This window comes from Nuphar pumila, chromosome 15 (assembly GCF_984573655.1).
Source record: "Nuphar pumila chromosome 15, dmNupPumi1.hap1.1, whole genome shotgun sequence".
Taxonomy (NCBI): domain Eukaryota; kingdom Viridiplantae; phylum Streptophyta; class Magnoliopsida; order Nymphaeales; family Nymphaeaceae; genus Nuphar; species Nuphar pumila.
The window spans coordinates 66,623,448-66,634,717 of NC_143263.1; the positions used below are offsets into that span (position 1 = coordinate 66,623,448).

At 38.1% G+C, this 11,270-nt stretch overlaps 1 pseudogene; it reads right to left on the reverse strand.

Moving 5' to 3' along the window:
• Positions 1 to 976: 976 nt before the first annotated feature.
• LOC149815501 (amino-acid permease BAT1 homolog pseudogene) lies at positions 977 to 10,995 on the reverse strand (annotated as a pseudogene).
• Positions 10,996 to 11,270: the final 275 nt, after the last annotated feature.

The window sequence follows — 11,270 nt, forward strand, 5'->3', positions numbered from 1 at the left end:
ACTTGTTGTTCAGGGAATGACAGGGTGGTGCAGCATGGGTATCTGTGAAGTATGAGTATTGGGGAGTGCAGATAAGATACAAATGGAGGCACTCAGCAGATGTATATACAAGGTGATGGGTAGAAACAAAAAGAGGAAAAACTGATTGTGAGGCCAAGATGCACAGGGGGGTACATATTATATAGATATTTGAAGATAGTGGCTGTGTGAGGCTGTGGATGTGAGGAAGGCTGAATGGAGTTTAGTGCAAGGTGCAGGAGATGGTATATGCACAGGTTGCTGCAAACAACATTGTAGCAACAGGGTGATGGAATGGCTAGTTGTAGGTAAAGGAGTGGATTTGCAAGGTGGGTGATGGTAGGGGATTACAACAGCTCCTTAGCTGCTATGCCTTGAATATGCAAGGGGTCATAGCATGTGCAATGGGGTTGTTATGCAGCTGGGGTTGAAACTGAAGCTAAAGCAGGTGCGGAGTGCTGCTGGAGCATGCAGGGGTTGATAATGAAAGAGGGGTTGTAAAAGATGCTATTTGGTGGCTGATGCAGGAGATAAACAATATAAGCACTAAGATGCTGGTAGTGTCTTGCAGGAAGTAGGTAGAATTAACTGGTGTTTTGCATGAAAGAAGTAGAAGTAGCTGGGCTGAAGAGAGTATGATGAAGGTATGAGTGACAAGTTACAGCAGGGTTCTGAAAGATAGCGGCAACAATGCTGCTGTAAAATGGAGATAGTGCAAGAGCTGGAAGTAATTGTAGGTGACAAATGAATATGTAGTACTTCTGATGCTGCAGGAGAAGATGTATAGAGGAAGGACAATTAAGTGATGAACAGGGAAAGTGGCAGGCTGGGTGTTGAAGCTGTAGGTGATTTTGCAGGAGTGAGTTTCAAAATGTATAATAAGGATGAATGGTGATAAGGTGCTTATAGCAGCATGGAAGCAATGAATATGCTACGATATGAAAAGTGATATTACTGTTTAGGAAATACCATCTGTAGACAACGCCATGGAAAAATGAAATAAACACTGAAAGCCAAACAACATTTATTGGAACCTCCTGCTTGTTTACTTTATGCCACAATGATGAGAATGGCATAGATCCATCTCTTGAGAAGGCATATGCCATCCTAGAATTTCTTGTTACTGAACTCATGCCACCAAAGAAGATGGCAATGGAAACCACTACGAGGCCAATGATACCTCCAACTCCATTGCCATATCTGTTCTTGAAAGCCAAGTAGAAAACCTCGGCAATAGCATAACCACCAGCCACATTTTTACCGCTTAAAACATATGAGATGTTGGTTATAGCAAATGTGATGCCAAGTACGCCCAACCGACAATGATGGACATCTCAGTAGAAATAATTATTCCTTTTGGTCCATTCTTATCTGCATACTTGGTCCCCTCTGTCATATGGACTGATGCATCATAACCAGTCAGGGTATACTGACTCATAAGTAGTCCCAGTATGAACATGTACAATTTACTTCAGATCCCAACATCATTTTGTGTATTAAAATGCTTGAAAACAAACTCAAGACTTACCTTCTCAGTTGCCACAGCAGGTACGAGAACCATAATGACAAAGACACCTACAATATTCCATGCAGCTGCGATCTGTCCAAAAAGTGATAGCCAACTAATGGACAGGCTATTCAAAATGGTATGCATAAGAAGAATTCCCCCATGTAAGCAAATGACAACATATTTAGAGGCCTTGTATCCGCCATCATTGGCACCGCCAGTACGGAGTAGGATGAACCTCTACGATCCTCTGAATGACAAAGCCTTGACAAATTTTGATGAGCGTGTGATCATAATAAAGGCATCTCCTATCAGAGGCATCTCCCCCCCCAACATTCAAACAGTTAAAAAAGAAGAAGAAGAAATTCATCAAGGCAGAAATCGTTCAAGGCATTTAATCAAAGAGAGCATCACCGTATGTCAGGTATGATCACATGAGAAGCATAAATGATGTGAGAAATGCTGAAACAGGGTATAAAAAAAAATTTGAAATATAAAGATAGTGACCATAGCAGCCATCGCACGGGCGTGTCTGCAGACCTCAAGTGCTAAGAAAGAAAAATCAGACGGCAATCAATGGGGAGCCATTTACTCGATAAACCTAGGCCAGATACCGAATTTTTTTCAACAAATCTAATCTGAATTTCTTTCGCAATAGGCTGCTAGTATAGGGTGAGGCCCGTATGACTGAACGAAGTCTCCAAAGATAGCAAAATGTTCATGAACGCAGGAAATGGGATGAAATGATGTTCTAAATGAGATCGTAAAAAAAAATGACGATGATGATCGCAGCGGGAAATCAACTAGAAACGGATAATCACAAGATAAAGCATAAAATTCGAAAATCAAATGACTACCAAAATATAATTTGATCATTAAAGAGGATTTGATATGAAAGAAAATCGAAATTGCTGGGAACATCAGGATTCAGGGGAAGTATGATGTCAAAAACAAATTTCCGTCAGATGAACCCGGTCTAATACTGGATCGGACCGGGTGTCATTGAGGAAATCATTTCTAAAACTAAAATGAAGTTAAATTGAGAAGGGGCCGATGAGATCACATAGCCTCAAGAACAAAAAGGAAAGATAAGCTGGAGTATATAAAACGAAAATATAAAAAGTAATGTAAAGGATATTAGATCTAATTAGAAAACTAGAATCAAACGGGTATGTAAATGTTGGGATTGCTCCCTCTGTTTGCTGTTGCAGAAGGGGGAGGATTGGCATTGCTATAAGCAACCCAATTCTCCCATGGGTGCGTTAATGGGGATCAAAGACGAAAAGGGGAAAGGTTGACAAAAAGCTTGAAGTTAATAAGGAGGGGGGGGAGGAGGACTTACCAAGATGTTGCAGAGGTTTTGAAGGAGGCGTTCCTCTTTTGGTTCGATCTTCTATTGAAATTCTGAAGGGTGGATAAAGAGGTGAAGAGCGGTGTGGAGAGGTGAAGGATGGATGCCGAAGACCCTTTGCGCCTCCTGTTTTATAACAGGAGGCCGTTACATTTTTTACAAGGGAGGTCCAAAAAATCTTTTAAAAACTTTGAAAAGGGGTTCTCTGTTAAGAATTTTCTGGAAAAATGGCTTTAAGAGAGAGGGTTCTCAAAAACAAGGTTTCTAAATAATTTTCAAAAGAGATTAACTGCATATTTTCTGAATTTTTTGGATTTTTCTTCGATTTTCTTATTTTTTGTTCTTTTTCTTGAAATTTTAAACATATTTTTGTATTTTTGAAAACAAAACTCTAAAAACTAAGAAAATTAATACTAATTTTACAAAATTTCAAAATATTCATAACAGAAAGGTTTTTCTAAAAATCAGGGTTATTTTGGAGAAATTTCATCAGAAGAATGGGTTTGGACCCAGGTTTTGAGAAAATGTTCGAGTTTTGATGCTCGAATCGAGAAATACAACACGATGGATCCAAACGGATGTCTGATGGACTGTCCGAGCTATTTAAAACTATTTTTGGTATTTTCTATAGTTTTTAATTTAAAATTTAGACAATGAGACTAAGATTTGGGTCTGGACAAGGGATCCAGATCCGAAATCAATTTAATCATATGAAATGAATTTAATTTCAATAAAACTTGAGAAATGAACTGGAATTTAGATTTGAAATGACTCATTTGCTCAAAAAAAATGAATTTAGGGGCAATAAGGGAATATTTAAAAGATTTTGAAAAATTTGGGGTGTTCACACCTTCTAACCGGTTTAGTTTTCCTTCAGGATTTGAGTTCCGACTTGAATCTTCTTTCCTTCTAGTTGATCTAGTTTTCCTCCGGGATCCGAGTTCCGACTCGAATTTCCTTTCCTTCTAACCGGTTTAGTTTTTCTTCGGGATTTGAGTTCCGACTCGAATCTTTTTTCCTTCTAGTTAATCTAGTTTTCCTCCAGAATTCGAGTTTCGACTCGAATTTCTTTTCCTTCCACAATGGATTTAGTTTTCCTTCGAAGATTCGGGTTCCGACCCGAGTTTTCTTTTCCTTCAGAGTTGGTCTAGAAAATTAGAGTTCCGACTTGAATTTGCTTCCAAATCCAATCCGCCTAGCTTTCCTTTAAAAGTTTGAACTTCTACTCAAACTATCCTGCGAGTTGGTCTAGAAGATCCGAGTTCCGACTCAAATTTTCTTTCAAAATCCAATCCATCTAGTTTTTCCTTGAAGAGTTGAATTCTGATTCGAATCTTCCCTCAAAAACCCAGTTTAGCACCTGGTCCATTTAAAGCTCACAAGTTGGAATCATTTCTCCTTAAACTATGATCCTTAGGTTAAATCCCTATGGAATTGATAGTTCGTAGGTCGAACCCCTGCGGATCCAATGTCATTCTCAATTGAACCAATGTCGTTCTTAGGCTGAATCCCTACAGAACCCATGTCATTCCAAGTGAACCAATGTCGTTCTCAACAGAACCCATGTCGTTCCCAATGAATCAATGTCGTTCTTAGGCTGAATCCCTACAGAACCCATGTTGTTCCCAGTAAACCAATTCACAATTTTGACCTCCAGGTCATCCAATTTCCAATTTCAAATTTCAAACTTCAAATTTCAAATTTTGACCTCTAGGTCAATCAATTTCCAATTTCAAATTTCAAACTTTCCAATTTCCAATTTCCAATTTTCAATTTCTAATTTCCAATTTCCAATTTCCAATTTCCAATTTCCAATTTCCAATTTCCAATTTCCAATTTCCAATTTCCAATTTCCATTTCCCAATTTCCAATTTCCAATTTCCAATTTCCAATTTCCAATTTCCAATTTCCAATTTCCAATTTTTAAACTTCCAATTTCCAATTTTTAAAATTTCCAATTTTTAAATCTCCAATTTCCATTTTTTTAAACTTCCAATTTCTAATTTCCAATTTCCAATTTTTAAAATTTCCAATTTTTAAAATTTCCAATTTTTAAAATTTCCAATTTTTAAAATTTCCAATTTTTAAATTTCCAATTTTTAAATCTCCAATTTCCAAATTTTAAACTTCTAATTTCCAATTTCCAATTTTTAAATTTCCAATTTTTAAATCTCCAATTTCCAATTTTTAAATTTCCATTTTCCAATTTCCAATTTCCAATTTCCGATTTCCGATTCTCTATTTCAACCTTCGGGTCACTCAAATTCTAATTTCGACCTTCGGGTCATTCAAATCCTCAACTTCGACCTTCGGGTTATTCAATTTTTCAATCTCAACCTTTGATTTCCCATTTCAATCCCTTGTGTCGTTCGACTCCCAATTTCGACCTTCGGGTCATGTAATTCTCAAATCTTGACCTCCAGATCATCCAATTTGATCAATTAGGCCTCTGGGCCGCCCACTCTATCAGATTCTTAATTCAAGCCTTAGGGTTACAATCTTACCAACATCAGTCATGATGCTACCTTCAGTTTACAACTTTATCAATACCTATCCCTTTCCAAGCCTTCGGGTTACAACTTCATTAATGTCAATCATTTTCAAATCCTGCTTTCGAGCTGGTCGGTCAACAAATCCTGCTTTCGAGCTGGTCGGTCAACAAATTCTGCTTTCGAGCTGGTCGGTCAAATTAAATCCTGCTTTCAAGCTGGTCGGTCAACAAATTTTGCTTTCGAGCTGGTCGGTCAACAAATCCTGCTTTCGAGCTGGTCGGTCATCAAATCCTGCTTTCGAGCTGGTCGGTCAACAAATCCTGCTTTCGAGCTGGTCGATCAACAAATCCTGCTTTCGAGCTGGTCGGTCAAATTAAATCCTGCTTTCGATCTGGTCGATCAACAAATTCTGCTTTCGAGCTGGTAAGTCAAATCAAATCCTGCTTTCGAGCTGGTCGGTCAAATTAAATCCTGCTTTCGAGCTGGTCGGTCAACAAATCCTGCTTTCGAGCTGGTAAGTCAAAACAAATCCTGCTTTCGAGCTAGTCGGTCAACAAATCCTGCTTTCGAGCTGGTAAATCAAAACCAAACCTAACCTTCGAGTTGATCTCTTACTAAGTCTTTTCAGGATTCAGTTTAGTCATGGATGTGTTGCGTTGTGCTTTAAGTGCTCGCTTTCACAAAAGATTTCAAGAAAATTTTGTCAATTTGTCATTAAATATTTGTTGATTTCAAAATCTTTATTGCACAAAAACATTACCTCAGAATACCTTCAGTATTACTTCCAAAATGACAAAGCTTTCGCGAAAAACGATTCAAAATTCAAAATCTTTCTATTGGCCAACCAAAAGGATGCAGAATAAATCCTCGATATGGCCAGCAAAGAAAATTCAATGTTGTCGCGAAGCAATAAGTGATCGATATTGATCGCAGTCAATGGCACATTTTTAAAGATCATTCTTGGAAAATAAAAGCAGTCAAAATATCCTGGGGAACACAGAAAAAAAAAATCCATGCAATCTCCATATCTCCTTAATCACCTAAGCCGCAATTAAATATCTGCAAAATGGATCTCTCAACTGTCGTCAAGATGAAGACGAATTAGGCGAGTAGACCCCCGAGGCCAAAGAAGATTTGAATCATCTATAAGATGACAGAGTTTGTGACGGATCCTTCTAGGGAAAGTTCAGAGCACCGTCAAGATGAAGGCGACTGCGATGAGCCTCTCGACAAACCCTAAAAGGTATTTAATTTCTACTATCACCAAGAAATTTCCAACCCATGAGCCAATAACCATTCAATATAATCCCTGAGTGAAAAGAAGGATCTGAACATCTCTGAGATGAAGGAGTTTGTAATGTACCCTTCTAAAAAGAGAGAAAAAGCTATGACATCTCCAAAATGAAGGATGATGTAATGAATTCCCCAAAAAGCCAAAAGACCCAATTCTGTCGAAAAAAAAAGTACAGGAAGAAAGATCATCGTGAGAAAAGAATCCCAGGATATCAGACTGCTGAATCTATCAAGAATCTTCTTTAGTTTTGTGAAATTCTATTATCAATATTCTTTCACCAATGATTTTCGCAATATCAAGAATACTTTCTTTTCTGTTCATATCAAGGAAATTGATAGCTTCCTTGGAAGAAATCCAATTGCAAGCAATTTGAATTTGAATTTGAATCTTGATTCTACGGAGTTAAGCCTAGTCGGAGGTAATACTTCAGGTAGAAAAGAGGGAATATTTTCGAAACAATGTGTATCATTTTCAATTACTTTGAATCAACAATAATTTTCAACATTTTGACAATACTTTTTAGCTATCCTGGCGTGAAGCAAGGGCTTGAGGCTTATCTTTGGCGCATCTTGACATCAGTGGTTATCCCTTTTAGGACTTGATAATGGGAGTTTTCAAGATTCCTTCCCTTCTTTAATATAATCTGAGCGCTTGGGCTCTCAGATTCGCACACTTCCCTGTGTCCCCACTGTCCCACCATATACAGTCCAATTTCGGCTTGAGGTTAAGCCACCAATCATATTCCAGCAAAAGGCAATTCCAAAAGTTATTTAGTCTCAGCAATGAGGCGCCCAAAATCAAACCCCTTTTTCAAAACTTTAGGGACCCCAATTCCATCCTTTTGCAAAACCCCTAATGGATTTATTTTGCAAAATCTGAAGGTTCCATCACGGTCTCTTCTTTCGAGGATTCCGTTCATTTCTGCCCAATCAGGATAAGGGTATAAACCTGAGCCTCCTTTGATGAGGTATTTCATTGCCCAATCAGGATAAGGGTACAAACCTGAGCATCCTTTGATGAGGTATTTCATTGCCTAATCAGGATAAGGGTACAAACCTGAGCCTCCTTTGATGAGGTATTTCATTTCTCGGTCAGGATAAGGGGTTAAACCTGAGCTTTATTTTGATGAGGTATTTCATTTCCCGGTCAGGTTAAGGGTTAAACCTGAGCTTTGTTTCTACACGAGGTATTTTCTGTCCCATCCAGGTTAAGGGCAAAACCTGAATCTCACTTCTTTTTGAAGTAAAATTTTCTCCTTATTCTCCATTTCATATCTACCATCATCACTTGGATTAATTCTTTCATACCCAGTCAGATTCATCTAACTGGGGCATTTATATAGTCCAAATTTGGTGTGTTTTCTTTGCCACAAAGCTCAGCTATTAACCGGCTTAGCAACAAAGAGGGGCATCTGTAAACACCCCAAATTTTCACCCTCATCCAGTACTTACATTTTATGAGTCATTGCATATCATTGCATGCATTCGGCATACCATTTCATTGCATTGCATGTCATTGCATCCCATTTTCGAGATCCAGCACTCATGTTTTCAAAATATTTAATCCAGATTTGAATTTTAAAACTTTTTCTTTCGAAATCAATTTCAAAACCTGGGTTTTTATTCAACATTATGTCATTTTCCAACCCCAGGACTTTATATTTTGAAATATTTTCTCAGAAAACAATCTGGATTCATTTCAAACTCAATTTCAATTGATTTCAATTCTCAGATGAGACCCATTTAGGTGGTGTCGCTTCTGGATTCCTTCACTTATCAAAAATCTCAAAAATTTTAGAGTCCTAGTTGGATCAAAACTCTAATTTTCACTACCTTTTTACCTGTTTTTGAAGAGAACCTTTCAAGATCTTCTGTTTTGGCCAAAATTTTAGAGTCCTAGTTGAATCAGGACTCTTCTTCAAGAGTCCAGTCGAATCAGGACACTTCTTCAGAATTTTAATCGGATTAGGACTCTAATCTTTTACAGCTATTTTATCCATTTTCAATCAAATCTTTTAAAATGAGTCAGAAACTCAGAGTTTTAGTCAAAACAAGACTCTGTTCAGAGAGTCTTAGTTGGATCAGAACTCTGATCCCGATTTTAATTTTGAGAGAATCTTTCAGAAATCTTTCAATCTACCAAAACTATTACACTTTTATCAAAGAATTTCAAAATTCTGAGGTTTAATCTCAGAGTCCTAATCAAATCAGGACTCTACCCCAGAGTCCTGATCGAAGTAGGACTCTATCCAAAATTGGTTTTCATACTTCATTTTCACTGATTTTTAAAAGCTTTGCTTAAATTTCATCATTTACTTATCGGAAAACCAAAATTTCTTAGAGTTCTGATCGAATCAGGACTCTTTCTCAGAGTCCTAATCAGATCAGGACTCTAAACTAAAACTTCAATTTCATTATGTTTTTAGCTGTTTTCTTAAAATTCTCTCATTTGTTTTCTCAGAAAATCCAAAAAATCTGAGAGTCCTAGTTCAATTAGGACTCTGTCCTCAAAGTCTCAGTTGAATCAGAACTCTATTTTATTTCAATATTTGTTATTGTTTTCACTGCTTTCACAAGTTCTTTAATCCGTTTTTCAGAAAAATACCAAAAAAAATCTAGAGTTTTAGTCCGATTAGGACTCTGTCCCGGAGTCCTAGTCCAGTCAGAAGTCTGTTTTGAAGTCTGTTTTTATTCAATTTTCATTTATTTCTATTTGTTTTCAAAAATTAGGTCATTCAGGACTCTATTTCAGAGTTCGGTCGAGTTAGGAATCTAACCCTGACTGTATTTTTCGACTTGTTTTACAAATTTCTGATAAATTCTTTTAAAAATTCCTTCACTTGGCTTTTAAAATCCCAAAATCTCAGAGTTCTAAAAGTTCAGAACTCTAACCCGGAGTTCCAGTTCGCTTGAGACTCTACTTTCAAAACTTTGAATTTCAACTATTGATTTTAACCCTTTTTCAAAGCCATTTTCAATATTTATTTCAAATTTTCAAAACTCTGATGTGGGGTCCACTCAGTTGGAGCCATATCCAGAGGAGTTCTGACCCAGTTGGAACTCTATGCCATTTCAAAACTTTTGATTTCAAGTCTACTTTTGAATCTCTTTTCAAAAACCTCTCATTTTCAAGTTTTAAAATCATTTTTTGAAAATTCGAGTGGAGCCCACTCAGGGTGGCGCCACATTTGAAGAAGTCAAGGTTAGACTAGGGTTAGTCATTGTCCTAGTTAGGTTAGGGGTTTAGAGGAGTCAAAATCAATTTTAAAAATCCATTTTATTTAAGTTTTAAACCATTGGTTTTTAAAGGTTTTAAATTCAGGTTTTAAAAACCAAATGTGGGTTCATACTAGGTGGTGCCACATTTGGACTTTTTAGGGTTTAATTAGGTGTTAATTAAGGTTTAGTTAGAGTTCATTTAGGGTTAGGAAACCACAAAAAATCGTCCTCCCTTGGTGGTTTTAGATAGAATTTGAAAAAGTCAAAGTTAGGTATTAATTAATCCTAATTACATGGGTTTTGAAAAACTATAAAAAGGGGGACTTCAAGAGGTCAAAAGGAGCTCTTTTTCTCTCAAATTTTCGTGGCTTCTCTCTCCTCTCCAGCACCTCCACCTTTCTCCATTGCAGCTGCATCCCCAAGGCGAGTTATTTTCAAAATCTTTTTCAAAGGTCAGTTTGACTCGCAAAAAGTTAAAAATTTTGTGATGATAACAATTTTACAGTTATATGCAATTGTTTTACGATTTTTTCTGATACAAACGAGTGTGTAGCAGCACAATCAAAGAGTTCAAAAGCTGCTTGACCAGCAACAAGAATGGTACCTTGAACGAGATCCCCTTTTGTCAATTGATCGACTGTGCCTGCATAAATTCGACCTGGCTCCCTGACACTGCTTGGTTGCGCTCGCTGTTGCTGCTGATAAGGTGGTCGAGGAGGTTGAGATACGTTGTCGGTTCGCTTGAGGTTATCTGCTGCTTTCTTTCGGCAGTCGAGTATGAAATGACCCATCTTGCCACAGTACAGGCATCTGCCAGTGTCCCGCAGACAAGATTGTCCTACGTGAGGCCTCTTGCACTTGGGGAAGTTATCTCCAAATGGTTGTCTAGGCGGTGGATGGCCCTGCTGTCGTTGGCGCTTTGCCGGAGGGAACTGTTTCTTCCCTCCCTCATTCTTCACTGGTAATGGTGGCCGCTGCCCTGGGCTGCCAGAATAGGTCTTCTTCTGATCACCACCTGTCGTGGGTGACTTTTTGACTTGCACACTTTTTGAACGCTCCAAATCTTCGTTCAATAGGGTGGCTGCTGCTACCGCCGCATAAAAAGTTGTGGGCATGCTGGTGAGAACCCTATGCCTGAGTCCTTCCTTCAGTCCGTGAATGAACTTCCCAGCCCGCTCATGATCATCCTCGAATAGGTGAGGACAGTAGCGCTCCAACCGTTGAAATTTGGTGACATATTCGTTCAAACTTAAGCTGCCTTGGCACAACTCCAGAAATTCCACCTTCTTCTTTTCCCTCGCATGAGGAAGAAAGTAGTTTCCGAGAAAATCCCTCCGGAAGGCCTCCCAAGGAATCACCTCCGCACATGGGAACTGCATCTCCCGGGTAG